Here is a 21051-nt window from a genome sequence, read left to right as displayed (position 1 = left end):
TATTTTCTAATATGGATATACCACTGCTTGTTTATCTATTAAATATATATATTTTAACATATTTGTATTGAATATAAATAGTACTTATAGAATTGACATAACATAAAAATGTTACTATGACACAGTAGAAATTTCTTGGGAAACAACCAAATCTAGATGTAAACATCAATTCTACTGCTACTTATTAGTTATGAGCAAGAGGGAAAGGGGAAAGTCTTCCTGAAATTCAGATTTGGCAAAGAGCAAGGGTAATGATATTTTTATTTCACAGGGTTCTAAAAATAATTAAATAAGACTGAAGCATGAAAACTGTCTGGCACACAATACATAACCAAACATGTTTATTTTTACTCCCATCTGCCACCAAGCTGAGGTAGCATAATAGATATTTTAGAAATTTTTATCCTTCTGATTCTCAGGTGTGGAAACTCATAATATTGATTTTATTATAATCTGTTTTGTGAGCATAAGGGAGGTAATCTATTGCAGTTTGCTTGGTACATCTTTGCAGAGCATAAATTCTTAATAATTATGTTTCTAAACAAGTGCAAAATACAAGTTTGCATGTTTTTTTAGTACAAGGGTATCTTGTGGGGTGAGTTTCTAGAGGCCAGGAATTTGGTAAACTTGTTTTCAGCAGCACCAGCAGAACTGGGAATCCATTTAGTCTGGTCATGATACATGATAGATGCATATTTATGCGGTCCCTGTCAAGCAGTCACAACCAGCTGGAGAGAAGGAGCCAATATTTAAATACAAAGAGGGCTTGGGTGATTCAGATCGCAACAGTAAGTCCTCTGACGAAGCTGATTTCTAAGCATCCTTATCTCACTTGATACTGGACTCCATTACTTGTCAGTAATTGATTTGTTGCAATTCCTGGATTGACCATTTGGCTTTCTTATCAGCATGAGCAAGAAGAAGCAATTAAAATTTCTGACCCAGAGGTAAAAATATGTGTGTGCTTAGCCCAAACCCCACATATTTTATTCATTTTATGCTTCTAGCTGCACAACTGAGTAACACTGTCCTTCAGATACCAACATTTATAGTCCAAAAATCATGTTGAGGAGGGTTTTAGTGCAGTTGAACTGTCAAGTAAATCATTAAAGTTATGTGCCATTGATTCAGTTTTAACTCACACTTTCTGACTTTTGCAGTGAGGTAATAAAAGTTCAGGTGGTCTCAAACTTAACACTATAAAGAGTTCAACTGGAAATCTATCAGATTGGGGGACATAGACATCATTAAAAATGAGTCAATATAACTCATTATCTCCTAGTTTTACCACAATTTATGAGATAACCACATGGACATTTCAGCAATCAAGCATATTTGTATTGACCATGTACAGGTTGATACATTTGAAGTTACTGATAATCAGCTAGTTTTCACCTGTAGAAATGGCAATTTCATAAGTTTTAACCTAATGAAGCATTCTTATGTTGAATTGGGAAGGCAATGGGATGCTGTTAAGGACTAAATTACACCCCCTCCTAATTCATAGGCTGAAGCTGTAATCTCCGTTGTGACTGTATTTGGAGATAGGGCTTTTAGAGAGATAACTGAGGTAAAATGGGGTCTATAAGTGTGGGTCCCCAATCTGAAAGGACTGGTGTTCTTATAAGAAAAGGAACAAACATCAGAGTTCTCTCTCTCCATGCAAGCACAGAGTAAGGACCATGTGAGGACACAGTGAGAAAGCACTATCTACCAGTTAGAAAGAGAGGTCTCACCAGAAACCAACCCTGATGGGACCTTGATCTTACACTTCAGCTTCCAAAACTGCAACAATACAAATTTCTGTTGTGTAAACTACTCACTCTATGGCACTTTGTTAGGGCAGCCCGAGCTGACTCATACAGGTGCCAATTCCCCATTCTCCATGGGTCTTCCACTCCTGCTTCAGTAGCTAAACTGCATTATCAGATTTGTTAAAGGGACATAAGGGAATCTGCTCCTCAATTCTATGATCTCAATTCCAGATCCACTAAATAGCAAAATGAAAACTCTGTGTCACTCCAAAGTAGCCTTCTTTTATGTTGCTGGAGAACTACAAATAGGTATCTTGATTAGGAAAAACCTGATTTATTTGAATTGGACTCCACACACACTGGAAGCCTCAATTAAGGGAGGTAATTGTTTTTTTTTTTTTTTGCTATCATTAATCTACAATTACATGAAGAACACTATGTTTACCAGGCTCCCCCTCCCACACCAAGTCCCCCCGCCACACCCCACTACAGTCACTGTCCATCAGCATAGCAAGATGCTGTATAATCACCACCTGTCTTCTCTGTGTTGCACAGCCCTCCCTGTACCCCCCACAACACTATACATGCTAATTGTAATGCCCTCTTTCTTTTTCCCTGCCTTTATCCCTCCCTTCCCACCCATCCTCCCCAGTCCCTTTCCCTTTGGTAACTGTTAGTCCATTCTTGGGTTCTGTGATTCTGCTGCTGTTTTGTTCCTTGAGTTTTTCTGTTCTTATACTCCACATATGAGTGAAATCATTTGGTACTTGTCTTTCTCTGCCTGGCTTATTTCACTGACCATAATACCCTCTAGCTCCATCCATGTTGTTGCAAATGGTAGGATTTGTTTTCTTCTTATGGCTGAATAATATTTCATACTGTATATGTACCACATCTTCTTTATCCATTCATCTACTGATGGACATTTAGCATTTCTTGGCTACTGTAAATAGTGCTGTGATAAACATAGGGGTGCATCTGTGTTTTTCAAATTGGAGTGCTGCATTCTTAGGGTAAATTCCTAGAAGTGGAATTCCTGAGTCAAATGGTATTTCTATTTTGAGCATTTTTAGGAACCTCCATACTGCTTTCCACAATGGTTGAACTAATTTACATTCCCACCAGCAGTGTAGGAGGGTTCCCCTTTCTCCACAATCTCGCCAACATTTGTTGTTGACTGTCTTTTGGATGGTAGCCATCCTTATTGGTGTGAGGTGATATCTCATTGTGGTTTTAATTTGCATTTCTCTGATGACAAGCAATGTGGAGCATCTTTTCATGTGTCTGTTGGCCATCTGAATTTCTTCTTTAGAGAACTGTCTATTCAGCTCCTCTGCCCATTTTTTAATTGGATTATTTGCTTTTTGTTTGTTGAGGTTTGTGAGCTCTTTATATATTTTGGATGTCAACCCTTTAGCGAATCTGTCATTTATGAATATATTTTCCCATACTGTAGGATACCTTTTTGTTCTATTGATGGTGTCCTTTGCTGTACAGAAGCTTTTCAGCTTGATATAGTCCCACTTGTTCATTTTTGCTGTTGTTTCCCTTGCCCCGGGAGATATGTTCAAGAAGAGGTCACTCATGTTTATGTCTGAGAGATTTTTGCCTATGTATTTTTCTAAGAGTTTTATGGTTTCATGACTTATGCTCAAGTCTTTGATCCATTTCTAATTTACTTTTGTGTATGGGGTTAGACAGTGATCCAGTTTCATTCTCTTACATGTAGCTGTCCAGTTTTGCCAGCACCATCTGTTGAAGAGACTATTATTTCCCCATTGTATGTCCATGGCTCCTTTATTGAATATTAATTGACCATATATGTTTGGGTTAATGTTTGGAGTCTCTATTCTGTTCCATTGGTCTGTGGCTCTGTTCTTGTGCCAGTACCAAATTGTCTTGATTACTGTGACTTTGTAGTAGAGTTTGAAGTTGGAGAATGAGATCTCCCCCACTTTATTCTTCCTTCTCAGGATTGCTTTGGCTATTTGGGGTCTTTGCTGTTTCCATATGAATTTTTGAACTATTTGTTCCAGTTCATTGAAGAATGCTGTTGGTAATTCGATAAGGATTGCATCGAATCTGTATATTGTTTAGGGTAGGATGGCCATTTTGACAATATTAATTCTTCCTAGCCAGGAGCAGAGGATGAGTTTCCATTTGTTAGTGACCTCTTTAATTTCTCTTAAGAGTGTCTTGTAGTTTTCAGGGTACAGGTCTTTCACTTCCTTAGTTAGGTTTATTCCTAGGTATTTTATTCTTTTTGATGCTATTTTGAATGGAATTGTTTTCCTGATTTCTCTATTAGTTCATTTTTAGTGTATAGGAAAGCCACATATTTCTGTGTATTAATTTTGTATCCTGCAACTTTGCTGAATTCCGATATTAGTTCTAGTAGTTTTGGAGTGGAGTCTTTAGGGTTTTTTATGTACAATATCATGTCATCTGCAAATAGTGGCAGTTTAACTTCTTCTTTACCCATCTCGATTTCTTGTATTTCTTTGTTTTGTCTAATTGCCATGGCTAGGACCTCCAGTACTATGTTGAATAACAGTGGGGAGGGTGGACATCCATCCCTGCCTTGTTCCCGATCTCAGAGGAAAAGCTTTCAGCTTCTCGCTGTTCAGTATGATGTGGGTTTATCATATATGGCCTTTATTATGTTAAGGTACTTGCCCTCTATACCCATGCTAAGAGTTTTTATCATGAATGGATGTTGAATTTTGTTGGATGGTTTTCAGCAACTATGGAGATGATCATGTGGTTTTGGTCCTTCCCTTTGTTGATGTGGTGAATAATGTTGATGGATTTTCGAATGTTGCACCATTCTTGCATCCCTGGGATGAATCCCACTTGGTCATGGTGTATGATCCTTTTGATGTATTTTTGAATTGGTTTTGCTAATATTTTGTTGAGAATTTCTGCATCTACCTTTATCAGGGATATTGGTCTGTAATTTTCTTTTTTGGTGGGGTCTTTGATTGGTTTTGGTATTAGGGTGATGTTGGCTTCATAGAATGAGTTTGGGAGTATTCCCTCCTCTTCTATTTTTGGGAAAACTTTAAGGAGAATGGGTGTTATGTCTTCTCTGTATGTTTGATAAAATTCCGAGGTAAATCCATCTGGCCCAGGGGTTTTGTTATTGGGTAGTTTTTTGATTACCGCTTCAATTTCGTTGCTGGTAATTGGTCTGTTTAGATTTTCTGTTTCTTTCTGGGTCAGTCTTGGAAGGTTGTATTTTTCTAGGAAGTTGTCCATTTCTCCTAGGTTTTCCAGCTTGTTAGCATATAGGTTTTCATAGTATTCTCTAATAATTCTTTGTATTTCTGTGGGGTCTGTCGTGATTTTTCCTTTCTTGTTTCTGATTCTGTTGATGAGTGTTGATTCTCTTTTTCTCTTAATAAGTCTGGCTAGAAGTTTATCTATCTTGTTTATTCTCTCAAAGAATCAGCTCTTGGTTTCATTGATTTTTTCTATTTTTTTATTCTTTTCAATTTTGTTTATTTCTTCTCTTATCTTTATTATGTCCCTCCTTTGGCTGACCTTAGGCCTCATTTGTTCTTTCTTTTCCAATTTTGATAATTGTGACATTAGACTATTCATTTGGGATTGTTCTTTCTTCTTTAAATATGCCTGGATTGCTATATACTTTCCTCTCAAGACTGCTTTACTTGCGTCCCACAGTAGTTGGGGCTTTGTGTTGTTGTTGTCATTTGTTTCCATATATTGCTGGATCTCCATTTTAATTTTGGCCATTGATCCATTGACTATTTAGAAGCATGTTTTAAACCTCCATGTGTTTGTGAGCCTTTTTGCTTTTTTTGTACAATTTATTTCTAGTTTTATATCTTTGTGGTCTGAAAAGTTGGTTGCTAGGATTTCAATCTTTTTGAATTTACTGAGGCTCTTTTTGTGGCCTCGTATGTGGTCTATTCTGGAGAATGTTCCATGTGCACTTGAGAAGAATGTGTATGCTGTTGCTTTTGGACATAAAGTTCTATAGATGTCTATTAGGTCCATCTGTTCTTGTGTGTTTTTCTGTGCCTCTGTGTCCTTACTTATTTTCTGTCTGGTGGATCTATCCTTTGGAGTGAGTGGTGTGTTGAAGTCTCCCAAAATGTATGCATCGCATTCTATTTCCTCCTTTAATTCTGTTAGTATTTGTTTCACATATGTGGTGCTCCTGTATTGGGTGCATGTATATTTATAATGGTTATGTCCTCTTATTGGACTGAGCCCTTTATCCTTATGTAATGTCCTTCTTTATCTCTTGTTACTTTCTTTGTTTTGAAGTCTATTTTGTCTGATGCTAGTACTGCAACACCTGCTTTTTTCTCCCTGTTGTTTTCATGAAAAATCTTTCTCCATCCCTTGACTTTTAATCTGTGCATGTCTTTGGGTTTGAGGTGAGTCTCTTGTAAGCAGCATATAGATGGGTCTTGCTTTTTTATCCATTGTATTACTCTGTGTCTTTTGATTGGTGCATTCAGTCCATTTACATTTAGGGTGATTATTGAAAGATACATACTTACTGCCATTGCAGGCTTTAAGTTTCTGGTTACCAAAGGTTCAAGGTTAGCTTCTTTACTATCTTACTGTCTAACTTAACTCGCTTATTGAGCTATTTTAAACACTGTCTGATGATTCTTTATTTCTCTCCCTTCTTATTCTTCCTCCTCCATTCTTCATATGTTGGGTATTTTGTTCTGTGCTCTTTTTAGGTGTGCTCCCATCCAGAGCAGTCCTTCTAAGATACCTTGTAGAGGTCGTTTGTGGGAGGCAAATTCCCTCAAGTTTTGCTTGTCTGAGAATTATTTAATCCCTCCTTCATATTTAAATGATAATCGTGGTGGATACAGTATTCTTGGTTCAAGTCTCTTTTGTTTCATTGCATTAAATATATCATGCCATTCTCTTCTGGCCTGTAAGGTTTCTGTTGAGAAGTCTGATGATAGCCTGATGGGTTTTCCTTTGTTGGTGACCTGTTTTTTTCTCTCTGGCTTCCTTTAATACTCTGTCCTTGTCTTTGATCTTTGCCATTTTAATTATTATGTGTCTTGGTGTTACCCTCCTTGGGTCCCTTGTCATGGGAGTTCTGTGTGCTTCCTCCCCCGGTTTGGGGAAGTTTTCAGCAATTATTTCTTCAAAGACATTTTCTATCCCTTTTTCTCTCTCTTCTTCTTCTGGTACTCCTATAATGCGAATATTGTTCTGTTTCTATTGGTCACACAGTTCCCTTAATATTCTTTCATTCCTGGAGATCCATTTATCTCTCTCTGCATCAGCTTCTCTGTGTTTCTGTTCTCTGATTTCTAGTCCATTAATGGTCTCTTGCATCTTGTCCATTCTGCTTTGAAGTCCTTCCAGAGATTGTTTTATTTCTGTATTCTCCCCCCTTAGCTCTTGCATATTCTCTGCAAGTCCATCAGCATGGTTATGACTTTTAGTTTGAATTCTTTTTCAGGAAGATTAGTTAACTCTATCTTCCCAGATTCCTTCTCAGGGGACAATGTGGAGAATGTCTGGGTTAGTCTGGTCTGGATCAAATTTTTCTGCCTTTTCATGTTGATAGATGCAGTGGTATGCTGTTGGCTCATCTGTTCAGCTGGGAGAACCAAGACCCTTTCATATTGCTCTTGGCCTTTCTTTACTGGGACAATGGCGACCCCTATCAGCTTGTGTTGGGCAGTTGTGCACAGATGGGGTCTCTGTTTCTTGCCTGGCTGCTATGGAGGAAGGTCCCTTTCTGTGGGGGTGGCCAGCCTCAGGCTGCTGTTCTGCTATGGCGGGGCCGCACTGGAAGGGGAACAGGTGGGGTGCTGTTTATCACCGTGAGGGGTCTCAGAGCTGCACTGCTGCCCAGGAGGTTAGGGCTCCCAGAATTCCCCGGGATTCCCAGTTGCCGGGCTATGTGTCCCGGGATGCTGCCGTCCAGCTGTGGGGTCCCTGTCCCTTTAAGACTTTCAAAAAGCACTTGCTTTTCTTTGTCCCAGGGGAGCCGGCTGCAAGGGCCCACTTGCAGGTTTTACTGTCCCGTTTCACTAGTTTCCCACACTCTTCACACTGTGTGTCTGCATTCGAGGCACGGAAGGCTAGGGCTAGCTATTTAGCAATCCTGGACTCCCTCTCCCTCCCTGCTCTGACTCCTCTCCTCCCACTGGGAGCTGGGGTGAGGGGGGCTTAGGTCCCGCCAGGCCAGTGCTTGTATCTTACTCCCTTCATGAGGCACTGGGTTCTCACAGGTGTGGATGTAGTCTGGTTGTTGTCCTATACCTTCTGGTCTCTCTTTTAAGGATAGTTGTATTTGTTGTATTTTCAAAAATATATATGTTTTTGGGAGGAGATTCCCACTGTCCTACTCATGCCACCATCTTGGCTCCGCCCCCGGGGAATAGTTTTATTGGTAGTATTCTGCACGTTTCTTTTTGGAAGACAGGCAAACCAAGACTGATTCTATCACATCTCTTCACTAAACTGGGGCTACTTATAGGGATCAGAGATATACGAATAAAACACCTCTCTTTATTTCTAGCATAGAGTAGTCACTCAATAAACATTATTGCTATTTCAAGGAAACAAACATTTAGGCATCTTTTTTCATAAAATATCCAGAGTTTATCCTACCATAAGTATGTACATAAATTAAACTCCTACATCTTGTACCACTATAGTAATGAACAATAAGAACTGAACTTCAAAATAAAGACCCCTATGCCAGATCATCAAAGAAAAATGTAGTATGTTCAGCACCCTTTGTTTATTAATTTAAGTGCATGACAGAGACATCACCAAGATGGTGACATAGGTCATTGCTGACTTTGCTCCCCCTCACAAGAAGAACAACTAACAACTATTCAAGAATAAGACATTATTCATAGACTCCTAGAACACGGGCATGGGCCTGAAGCAGTCTCTGCACCACAACAGCCTGCATTAGAAGGGTAAGAAAGGAGGCTATACCTCCATGCAGAGAGGTCACCTGTGAGTGGAGAGATCTCTGGCTCCTCCAGTGGGAAAAGAGAACATGGGGAGACAACCAATACTGCACAACATTTAGGAAGGGCTCCCTCCTTTAGGCTTACAGCACAGGGATTGCAGAGGAATCTGCAGGACTCAATGATTGGAACTCTGACTATGACAGAAAAGGAGGGAGGGGTTTGCAACACCAGCACACAGACTTTGGTAGACCAAATTCATACTGGCAGTGCCCAAGTAGTAATCCAAACCAGTGGTTTTGTTCATCTGCAAAACTGACTTGAGAGTGTATCTAAATCAGGGAATTCAGTAGGGTGCAGAACTGCCTCATTCAGGCACCCAAACAAGGAGGTTTGTCAACCCTAGACACTGGTTTGCACACATCCAGGCAAGGAGCTGAATCACAACCCAACTTGTGCTGTGGAGAGTGTCTTCTGGACATCTGAACACAAGGGCTGGTGACAACTCCTGGAAGTTGTACAGCTCAGCAGCACTCACGCTGAGAGGCAGGTAGGGACAGCTAATCATTTGCAGATTAAAGACAGTGGCCCTGTTTGATCAGAGAACTTAGGGTGTGGGTCATTTTGAATTAAGACAACAAAGAGCATTACAAGTTTTAGAGCTGTGTCTGGGCAGGACATTTAATCCATAGCCAAACTTATCACTGAATACAGCCTTCAGTCTGCCCAAACAGAGCAGACCACATGGGAAACTGCACAGCTCATTCAATAGCCATTTGTACAGTGGCTATTGAACAGAGAACACAGATGATGGGTTCCTCATTGCACAGGAAAAACCAGTGGTCTTACCTGACCAGGGAATTCAGTGAAAATGGTATCCTGATTCAGATCTTCAAACAATGAACTATAAAAGCCCTGGGTCACATCCTACTTCAGGAAAACTAATTCATAGTCCCATCCAATACTGAATATAGTACCCAGTTCTAAACATTAGAAAGCTTGGACCAGAAAATCCAGACAAACACAGACCCTATCTTACAGCATCTCTTGGGTAGGAAACCAAATAATCAGTCTATTCTACTGTACTCAGCCAGTGGCATATATATTCATCCACATCCTCAGGGCTCAAACAGTTGGCTTGCCCCAAAATAGACTGCCCCACCTTCCCCAGGACATTATAGGCAGACACACACAGAAACCCAAGTTGAGTTGACTGGTGAAGAGCTGTCTCTGCCAAAACAAATCTGTAAAGTCTAGATGAAGAGCCTGATTACTCAAATGTATTACCAACATAAGGGATCAAGAATCACGAAAGACATGACACTACCAAAGGAAACTAATAAAGCTATGGAAAGCTATGAATTTAATTCAAAGAATTCAGAGTAATCCTTTAAGGAAGCTAGTGAACAGTAAGAAAACACAAACATCTAAACAAAATAAAGAAAACAATGAATGAACAAAATGAGAAATTTGATAAGGAAATAACAATATCATAAAAACAAAGAAAAATCCTAGAATTGAAAAAATACAATAGCAAAACAGAAGAATTCAACAAGAGTTTAAAAACTATATTTGGCTATGCATAAAATGCAAATCAATGACCTGGAGGACAGGACATTAGGAATTACCTAGAGCAGCAAAAAAAAAAAAAAAAGAAAGAAAAAAGAAAAAGAATGAAGCTACAGGAATTATCAGACACAATGAAAAGAAATAATATATTCACACTAGGGGAATTCCAGAAGGAAAAGAGATAGAAAAAGGGACAAAAATTGCATTTGAAGTAATAATGGCTAAAAACTTACCAAACATGAGGAAAAAAATGGACATTCATACCCATGAAGCCCAAAGGATCACAAATAGATACAACCTGAATAGGGCTCCATCAACACACATTATATTTAAATTGTCTAAAGTCAACAATAAAGAGAGAACTTTCAAAGCAGCAAGAGAAAAAAGAGAAATTACATATAAAGAAGCCTTCATAAGACAATAGGCAGATTTTTCAACAGATACTTTATAGGCCAGGAGAGAATAGGAAGACATTGAAAATACTGAAAGAAAAAAACTGTCAATAGAATTTGATACCCAGTGAAGCTGTCCTTCAGAAAAAAAGAAGAGATAGTTTCCTGAGTAAACAAAAGCTGAGGGATTTCTTACCACCAGACCTGACTTATAAGAAAAGCCAAAGGGATTTCTTTGATTAGAAGTAAACAAATGCTAATTTATATCATAAAAACATAAAGATCATATAAATCTCACTGGCAATGGTAAATATATAGTCATGCTTAGATTTTGCAAAACATTAATAGTGTTTCAAAATTCACTTACAACTCTAGTTTAAAAGTTAAAAAAAAACATAGTAAAACTAACAATAATTATAATTATCTGTTTTAGTCACACAATACCATGTAAATTCTAACAGCAATAACTTAAAGTGTTAGAGAGAGGAGAAAAAAAAAGTGTAAAATTTACAAATTCAACTCATGTTAAGTTGTTTAAAATAGGGTGTTATAAGTTTAAGATATTTTATGTAAGCCTCATGATAATTACAGAGGAAAATCCTGTAGTAATACACACACACACACACACACAAAAAAAAAAAAAAAAAAAAAAACACATCAAAAAAGTCAAACTGTACTGATACCAAAGACATCAAAATGCACACAAAAAAGGCAGCAAGATAAGAAACAAGGAACAATGGGCCTATAAAACAACCAGAAAAACAATCAATAAAATAGCAATAGTAATTCCTTACCTATCAATAATTACTTAAATGTAAGTGGATTAAGTTATCAAATTAAAAGACACAGAATGGCTGAATGGATTTAAAAAAAAAAACCAAGATCCAAAAATATGCCTACAAGAGACTCACTTTTGCCTTAAAGACACATTAGACTGACAGTGAAGGGGCAGAAAAAAGACACTTCAAGCAAATGGTAAACAAAAGAATTTTTTTTAAGAAAGGAGTAGCTATACTTATATCTGACAAAGTAGACTTTAATCTAAAAATGGTAAAAAAGAGAGAAAGAAAGTTATTATATAATATTAAAAGGATCAATTAATCAAGATATAATAATTGTGAATATTTATGCAACCAATGCTGGAGCATCTACATATATAAAGCAAAACCTAACTGGGCTAAAAAGACAAATAATCAGTAATACAATAATAACTGTGGTTTTAATACTCCACTCTGAAAAATATATAGATTACTCAGAAAGAAACTCAGCAAAGAAACAGAAGATTTGAACAGCACTATAGACCAAATGTACCTAATAGACATATACAAAACATTCTGTCAAACAACAGAAGAATACACATTACTTTCAAACGAGCATGGAACTTTTCTTAGTTAGACCATATGTCAGTACACAAAACAACTCATCAAATTCAAGAAGACTGCAATCATATCAAGTATCTTCTCTGATAACAATGGCATGAAACTAAAAATCAATAACAAGAAGAAAACTGGAAAATCCATGAACTCATGGATAAGAACAATACTTTCCTGAACAACCAATGCATCAAAAAGAAATTAAAGGGGAAACTGAAAGTTTATTGAGTCAAAAGAGAATGGCAACACAACAAACCAGAAACTGTTGAATGTAGCAGAAGCATTGCTAAGAGGGAAGTTTATAGCCATGAATCAAGGAGCAAGAGAGATCCCAAATAAACAACCTAACTCTACACCTTAAGGAACTAGAAAAAGAACAAACTGGTCCCAAAGTTAGCAGAAGAAAGGAAATAATAAAAATTAGAGTAAAAATAAATAAAATAAATATTTTTTTTTCTATTAGAAAAGAAAATTAAAGGTAAATATCCCTGGTGACTATAGATGCAACAATTCTCAATACAATACTAGCAAACAAAATTCAGCAGCACATCAAAAGAATCATTCACCATGATCAAGTGGGATTTATCCCTAGGATTCAAGGATGGTTCAATATACACAAATCAACCAATGTGATATACCATACTAATAAAATTAAAGAAAAGAATCATCTCAGCAGATGCAGAAAAAACATTTGACAAAATTCAATATCCATTCATGATAAAAACTTAATAAATTAGGCATAGAAAGAATATTATCAACATAATAAAGGCCATATATGACAAGTCCATTTCTAGCTAACATCATATTTAATGATGAAAGGATGAAATTTTTTCCTGTAAGATCAGGAATAAAACAAGAGTGCTTATTGTCACCACTCTTATTTAACATAGTACTGAAAGTCCTACCTAGAACAATTACACAATAAAAAGGACTAACAGACATCAGAATTAGAAAGGCAGAAGTAAAATTGTCTCTATTTGCTTATGACATGATTTTATATATAGAAAATCCTAGAGATTCAATCATAAAACTGTTAATGAATTCAGTGAAGTTGCAGGATATGAAATTAACTTAGCAAAATCAGTACTTTTTCTGTACACTAAGAATAAAATTTCTGAAAAAGAAATAAAGAAATTGATCCAATTTACAATTGGATCAAAACAATAAAATACTTTGGAATAAATTCAACCAAGGAGGTGAAAGATCTCTATGTGGAAAACTATAAGACATTGAAAGAAATCAAAGGAGACACAAATAAATAGAAAGGTATCTCATGTTCATGGATTGGAAGATTAATATTGTTACAATGCCAATTCTACAGAAAGCCATCTATAGATTCAATGCAATGCTTATCAAGATTCCAATGTCATTTTTTACAGAAGTAGAAAAAAAATGACCCTAAAATTTATACAGAAGCACAAATGATCCCAAATAGCCAAATAAATCCTGAGAAAAAAGAACAAAGCAGGAGGCATCACACTTCCCAGTTTTAAGCTACACTATAAAGCAATAGTCATCAAAAGAGTATGGTACTGGCATAAAAACAGGCAAATAAACCAATAGAACAGAATCAAGAACCCAAAATAAACCCAAGTATATATGTCCAAATAGTATTTGACAAGGGAGCCAAGAATATTCAATGGAGAAAAGAGAGTCTCTTCAATAAATTGCGCTGGGATAATTGGAAATTCACATGTAAAAAAATGAAACTGGACCCCTACCTTACACATGAAAATTAACTCAAAATGGATTAAAGACTTAAATGTAAGACCTGAAACTGTGAAACTCTTAGAAGAAAATACAGGAATAAAGCTCCTTGATGTGAGTCTTCATTATATTTTTGGATATGCCACCAATAAAATTTAAAATAAACAAGTGGGATTACATCAAACTAAAAAGCTTCTTCACAGCAAAAGAAACAACCAACAAAATGGAAAGACAACCCATGGAATGGGAAAAAATACTTGCAAACCATTTATCTGATAAGGGCTTAATATCCAAAGTATATACAGAACTCAGTAGAAAAACCCAATGCAACTCAAAAATGGACAAGCAACCTGAACAGACATTTCTCCAAGGAAGACATACAGGTACATGAAAAGATACTCAATATCATTAGTCATTAAGGAAATGCAAATTTAAACTACAATGAGATATCACCTCACACCTGTTAGAAGGACCATGATCAAAAAGACAAGAGATAACAAAAGCTCATGTGGATGGGGAGAAAAGGATGTCTTTATGTACTATTAGTGGGATTGTATTTCCACAGTGTGGAAGATCCTCAAAAACTTAAAAATGGAACTATTATTTGATCCAACAATTCTACTTCTGGGAATATATTTCAAAAGAAACTAGAGAAGTAGAAAAGATATCTAAATCCCCAGGTTAATAGTAGCATTATTTATAACAGCCAAGACATGGAAACAAATAAAGTGTCCATTGATGAATGAAAGGATAAAGAAGTTGTGGTATATATATGTAATTGATAATATTCAGCCATAAAAAATGAGGAAGTCCTATCATTTTTAACAATGTGGATGGACCTTGAAGACATTATGCTAAGTAAATAATTAATCAAAGATAAATAATGTATGATCTCACTTATATGTGGAATACAAGTAAGTGAATAAAACCAGTCTCAGAAAAAGAGATCAGACTTAACAGAAATGGAGGGAGGACAGGAGGGGGAACTGGAGGCAAGTGGTCAAAAGTTACAAACTTCCATTTATAAATATAAATAAGTACTAGGGATGCAATGTACACATGATGACTACAGCTAACATTGCTGTATGACATATAGGAAAGTTGCTAAGAGATTAAATCCTAAGAGTTCTAATCACAAGAGGAATGTTTTTTTTTTTTTTAAATTTTCAGTGTACCTGTGTGAGAAGATGGATATTAGCCATCCCTATTGTGGAATCTTTTCACAATATTTGTAAATCAAGCCACCATGTTGTATACTTTAAACTTACACATTGATGGATATCAGTTATTTCTTGATAAAACTGGAATAAGAAAAGAATTCTGGCAAAAAACACATAGGGTTTCTATTAATAAAAGCAGTAGTTCCCCAAGATGTCCTATTTCATGAGACTTTTGTTAATTAAGATTTTACCATTCATGTTCTATTTTTATTGGAGATCTATATTAGCTGAAAGTAGCAAGTCATCATTGAATGGAAAACAAACACATTTTGTTCTTTTCCATGACATTAAATTGGAGACATTATTACACACCAAAGCTGTGATTATAAGAAGATAAAATTGATATAATGAAATGATTAATCAATACCTGATCTAATAACAAAGAGTGATAATCTGAAGAGTCAACAAAATAAATACACATTTCTTTTCCAATTAGTTCCCCCAACTCTCATTCAAGGTGGTACAATGTATAAATACTTAATTTTTGCTATCTTCCAATTCAGCAATTAATTTAATAATTCATTCAAGTATGATGATATTCAGGGCAGAAATTCATCAAGCCAAAAGCCTTGGTGCCCTCATTAAAATAGCATTCTGAAAATCATCTGATTCTAAACTAATCAATGAGTATGGTCCATATATGAATATAAGGAACCATGAGGAAAGCTGTATTTTTGTTTCATTCATTACGTAGGACACTGAAGGACAACCAAATGCTGATTAGCATTCACATTCTGTATCTTTGACAAAGGACCTGCAGCTGTCATCAGCATAGTTTGCCCCACGTGTTCCATATCATTGCTAAAGAAGCTCTGTTTTTCAAAGTGTTAGCAGGATTTGTGATTTTGTTTAGGATGGTCCTCGTTTATCATAGCATACATAACGACTTTCAGGTATCTTCAAGTAACATGAAGTACACAGACAATTCAGCAGTATTTTATGTGGGCACATATCCAAATGGATCAATGAAAGTTTTGCTAATCCAGCAGTGGTGGGATTATTATACCGGCGGAGTAACAATTACCCTAATGATAGTTTATTGTCATGAGTAGACTAGTTTCTGGACTACATGCTGGTGAAGTAGGCAACATCCTCATTTTAGGATATTATAGGAACTGAGAATGCAAAATGTCCTGTCAAGGTCCCATAATTATGAATCTACAGAGCAAAGATATGAACTCAATTCTATTGAGTCCCTAGTCCTTGGGCTTAACCATCACTTCACTGGCACACCCCTATGTCCTTATCCTTAATAGTTGTTTAAAGTTATTCTCAGAGAAATTGAATATTTTGAAGCTTCCCTTGATGTGATGTACCAGTGGATTTGTAATTAGCCAAACAATGTGATTTTTTAATGATTAAATATACGGTAAATAATGAACATTCACAGTTGTGGAAACAGACTGGGCACCAATTAATCTGAGTTTTTGTAAGATAGACCTCAGTGCTGGGGAGAAAATTCAGGATCCACTTAGATTAGGGATTCTCTCTTCATAATTATAATGTTTTCTAATGCAGATTTACCCACTGCTTTAATATTTATGAAGCATTTCATAAATATGAGCCTATCAATGTCTTTGTAAAGATTCATTAACCCAGTTTTACAGATGAGCAAACTGAGAGTCAGGGGGGCTAATTGGTATGGCCACTCAGAAGGTATTATCATGTTCCAATTAAATTTTGCTAACTTAATAATTTAAAATCTTTATTTTAATATAGGAGCATTCAAATGATATATTGAATTTTTTTAGCTTCCTATTTTTATAAATTTTGGCTGTTTTACATCAATTTCCTACCTATGCCTTCAGTTTAATATGTTACCTCATAAAATATGTTTTTTGACATTTTGAAAGTGAAAACTTAAAATACAAAAAAAAAAAATGTAGATGAATAGAATAAACTATAAAACAGTCGCAAAGTAAGGCACTTTAAAGATATCTTAGTGGTTCTCTCTGAAGATAAGTATCACTTGTCCAAGTCAGAAGCATCTGGCCTTTGAGATAAACATCCCATTACAGCTGGAACCTCATAGACAGACCTACAAATGACTACAGGAGCTGTTTTTCTTCCTCTAGCAGCTGCCTCCTCAGTCAAGCACTGAAGATCATGCTGTGAGGTTGCAGTGCACTGTGATGGCAATAGTAAGAGATCAAAGGTGTAATCTAAAAAATCCCTTGCTCTCTTTAGTTTTCCTTTGAGGATATTGTATTTTTGAATTTATATGTATGTTTGTGTTTGAGCACATTTCTTGAGGTAACCAGTCCTACATCTTATTTTTTATTCCAACTTCATGGGTGTTCTCTGCAATTGTCGAGGAGTTAGTAAACTAGTTGTATTTATTCTCTAGGTCTGTTCAATAAAGATCTGTTAAGATATTGCCTGTAGTTAAACAGTTATTCAAATGAATTGCCAGATGCCCTTAACTTATTCTAAAAGCAGTTACCTGACCTATTCAAAATTTATCTTTTCAAATTTATTCCCATGAGCTGTTCCACCAATCTATATGTTAATATTTAAAGTTTCTCATTAGCACAAAGTCATCTAACTTTTCACACTTGTGATTCTCCTTAAACATCTCTAGCTCAGATGTAGCATTATGAGTACAGATCTGTGTTGCTGCTGTTACAAGAGGACTCTATTGGAAAGGCTTACCTAATTTGTCTTACTAAAAGACTTCTGAATCCTTCAGACCTCACCATCTCAACCATGCACTGAAAGTAATGTTCCTTTTCACTGTTTTGCAAAGGGAATGAGAGCATTTTTGGAAAATACCTGGGTTTATCTCTCATCTTCGACAAAAACATTCTGTCTATAAACTAATGAGGGCAAAATTCTTGAGTCTTATCAGAAAATCTCAAGCTGGCTTTCTTGATAGTCACAGATTTGTTGTATAGAACCCATTTGGTAATAATCTTGAGGAGCCAGGTATCTTCTGTTCACTTCTAACAGGCACCTTAGGTTTTCATGGCTAAAGAAAAAGACTACATTCACTCACTCATCTAGCTATCTACAAATATTCAGTGATTGGTTTCCCCAGGACTATTTAGTTCGTCTTTTCATTGCACCACCATGAAGGTTCCCTCCACCCTGACTTTTTGCACTTTGGAAGAATATTTATAAACCTTAAAGATAAGAACCACATCCTCTTATGTTGTCTAGTACCTTACTAGTTCTTACTAGAACATGAGTATTGGGGTGAGGAGATGGGACGTATTAGAACTGATAAATTGTTCTCCAAGATTTGTCTCAGTATTTATTGTGGTTCACATTTTATTGGTGGAGAAACATAGTGGGATAGGAGTGGTTTGTAAATCATGCACATACATATACAATATGAAACACTGGAAGTTGGAAAATAAAAGTTAAAAATGCCACATTTTTCACCCATATTATCCACCTTGGTAGGAGCTGAGATGGAAAGAGTTTGAAGAACAGGACAATGTTGTGTTAAAAAAGATTGTTGTGATACGTTGGAAAGCCCAATGATGTATCTCAGAATTCAATTAAATTAAGAATTTAGGTAAGGATTCCAAAGGATTAAATAGGAGTAGGGCTGTTGTTCTTCTAGAAAGGGAAAGTTAAATTAAGAATTGAGGTAGGATTCCCAAAGAATCTTTGAAGTAGAAAAAGTGTATTTTGGAAAAGAATTAGCATAAATGATTTTTAAGAAAGTGAAGAATCACAGTAAGTACCTTCTTCAGGCCAGGCATTTGACATATTCTCATTTAATTGTCAAAGTGAGCCCAGAGGTAGAAAAAATTGGTTTGTTTTGTCCCCAAAGAAGCTCAGACTCAGGAAAGTAAAGTAACCAGCCCAAGGGCATATAGCTCATGCTCTTTCATCTACCTTAAACCATTTCTATGAATAACCAATCTGTTCAAATATTCATGGAGCTGAATAATGTTGGTATATTTACAATATGAGTTAAAGAGTCAGGATTAACTGTGAATTTCAGCATTGGATTGCTAGGCAACCGTGAATCAATCAACAGTGCTCTCTGACCACCTAATATGGAAAAACGATGGGATACTGAGAATTCTGTAGGAAAGTAATATCTTATTCCTGAGATGGATAGTATTTTTCTCAGCAAAGAGAAAACAGAATGTAAATAAATCTATAGCAAAATGTATACACGTGGATACACCCTGAACCATTTAGTAAGCAATAAAATGTGAAGGAAGTGACTGCTGACTGATGCGGGAGTGACCGGAATTAAAGCTAGTCTATATATAGAGAGGTCTAGAGTTAATTTTTTATAGAATTTAAACATGATGTAGGTGTTTATTATGAGCTAGATATAATAAATTAAGCACCATTAATTCTCATCAACCTTGTAAAGTAGGTGGATTATCCTGATTTTCTTGATGCTGAAACTATGGCACAAAGAGGTCAAACAACTTGTCCAGGTTTCTACAGCTTGTAAGTGGCAGAGCTGGGATTTGAACTGAAGCAATACCAGAGTTGCTACTCTTACACTGAACTTAAGCCTTCAGTGTCAGTGTGCCATGGAAGAATGTGAGCTATATTTATTTGGAGACATAAAGATTGTCATTCCTAACCCCTTGACATAAGTTTTATATGTGAAAACACTTCCCCATTATTCTCGGAGTAAATTTATTAATTTATTTAACAGATATTTATTGAATACCTACCATGTGTGATATATTGATCGCACTGGGGTAAAGCAGTGAACAGGACAGACAAGGAAGGACTCATGCTTTCCTACACACAAAGTACCAGGCACTCAATACATATTAACGATGCATCACAATGCTTTACTTTCAAATATATATAATGCACATTTTCATTAGCTTGGATAAGATACCTACAGTAGACTCTCCTTAATCCAAAATTACCCTTAAAAATGACTACCATTCATCAAAAACTCTACTAAGTAGTAAGGTTTGGGAGCTTCCTATTTAGAACCAGAGGAGCAGTCCAAACACCCTTATAGTCTCCCAATGACTTTCTGAATGGAGCATTAAACTATGTATCTTTGTAATAGTTACACTTTGACAGTATGGTAAACCACTCTAATCCATTTAGGCACAATTTACTCCCACTGCCCCAACATTGCTCATTATATATTTGTTCAGTGTCTTTTATGTGGTAAGAATTAAGCAATTAGTTATCAAATGATGTTTGTAATAATGTGGAGGGTAAGGTATTCTACGTTAAAGCAATTCCCGTTACGATCCCATCCCCAAATTACTCATCATTTGCCAAATTTAATCAGTCTTTTTTGCCAATGCTGTGTTTCCCTGATTCTAAAGGCCCACATCTAAAAATCATCAAACTGCAACCCATTAAAATGAATGTACATTCTAGAAACTGCTAAGGTAATCCACATTTTAATGAGAAGGGCAAGGCTGTAGGAGTATTTCCATTCCCTTGCCTTTTATATATACTCCCTTACCTGCTCTCTGGAGTGGAGGGGGAGAGCAGTGTTGGGCTCCACAAGGACCCCCTTCCAGTCTGCTGCCTCAGCTTGCACACTGGGGACCCCCATGGCACGCCATAGGGGCTCTTTACATATATGCAGTTCCGTGTATGCCCGTGTATGGGTGTGCTCTGTAGGCATGGTGTGAGCCCACGTTGGTCTTCCTCTCCCCTTGACCCCTAGGGAATCCCGGCAGTTCCCAGGAACTCAGGGAATGGGAAGCTGAGGCAAACAGCCCCTTTCCCTTCCCTGGTGGCTGGCCACAGTGGGCCCAGGAATCTGCAAAGCCTCGTCTCTTAAGCAGCGAACAACGGGAGACTGAAAAGACGAACGACAGGAGAACACATGAACGAGGACGGGGCCATTGTACAAGAGATGATGCTTCGGGAGCTACTCAACTGTGATTTTTCTGTTTTTACACGCAAAGCCCTAGGAAGCCGGAAGGGAGGCAAATAAACTCCGAATCTAAAATCCTGAGATTATTTTTTTAATTGCAACAAGAAACTACCGCCTGCCGTGTGTCCTGCGCGAGGTCAAGGCAGCCTAGGGAGCGCGGACTAAAAGTCGCCGCGCCGCATCCTGCACTTAGCCCACTGGAAGGGTCTGCGCCCCGAGCGCAAAAATAAAAACGGGGCTCCGCACCATTTTCTCAGGCATTGTG

General features: G+C 36.8%; 1 long non-coding RNA gene across 2 annotated transcripts in view; it reads right to left on the bottom strand.

The window, feature by feature from the left end:
* The window catches only part of LOC118911619 (uncharacterized), a 39399-nt gene that overhangs the window by 17657 nt on the left and 691 nt on the right, over nt 1-21051 (bottom strand). The gene's annotated exons all lie outside the window — the stretch shown is intronic.

The sequence above is a fragment of the Manis pentadactyla genome, chromosome 4 (genome assembly GCF_030020395.1).
Source record: "Manis pentadactyla isolate mManPen7 chromosome 4, mManPen7.hap1, whole genome shotgun sequence".
Classification (NCBI taxonomy): domain Eukaryota; kingdom Metazoa; phylum Chordata; class Mammalia; order Pholidota; family Manidae; genus Manis; species Manis pentadactyla.
Note: the sequence above shows the minus strand (reverse complement) of the source record. Positions and strands in the feature narration are given on the sequence as shown.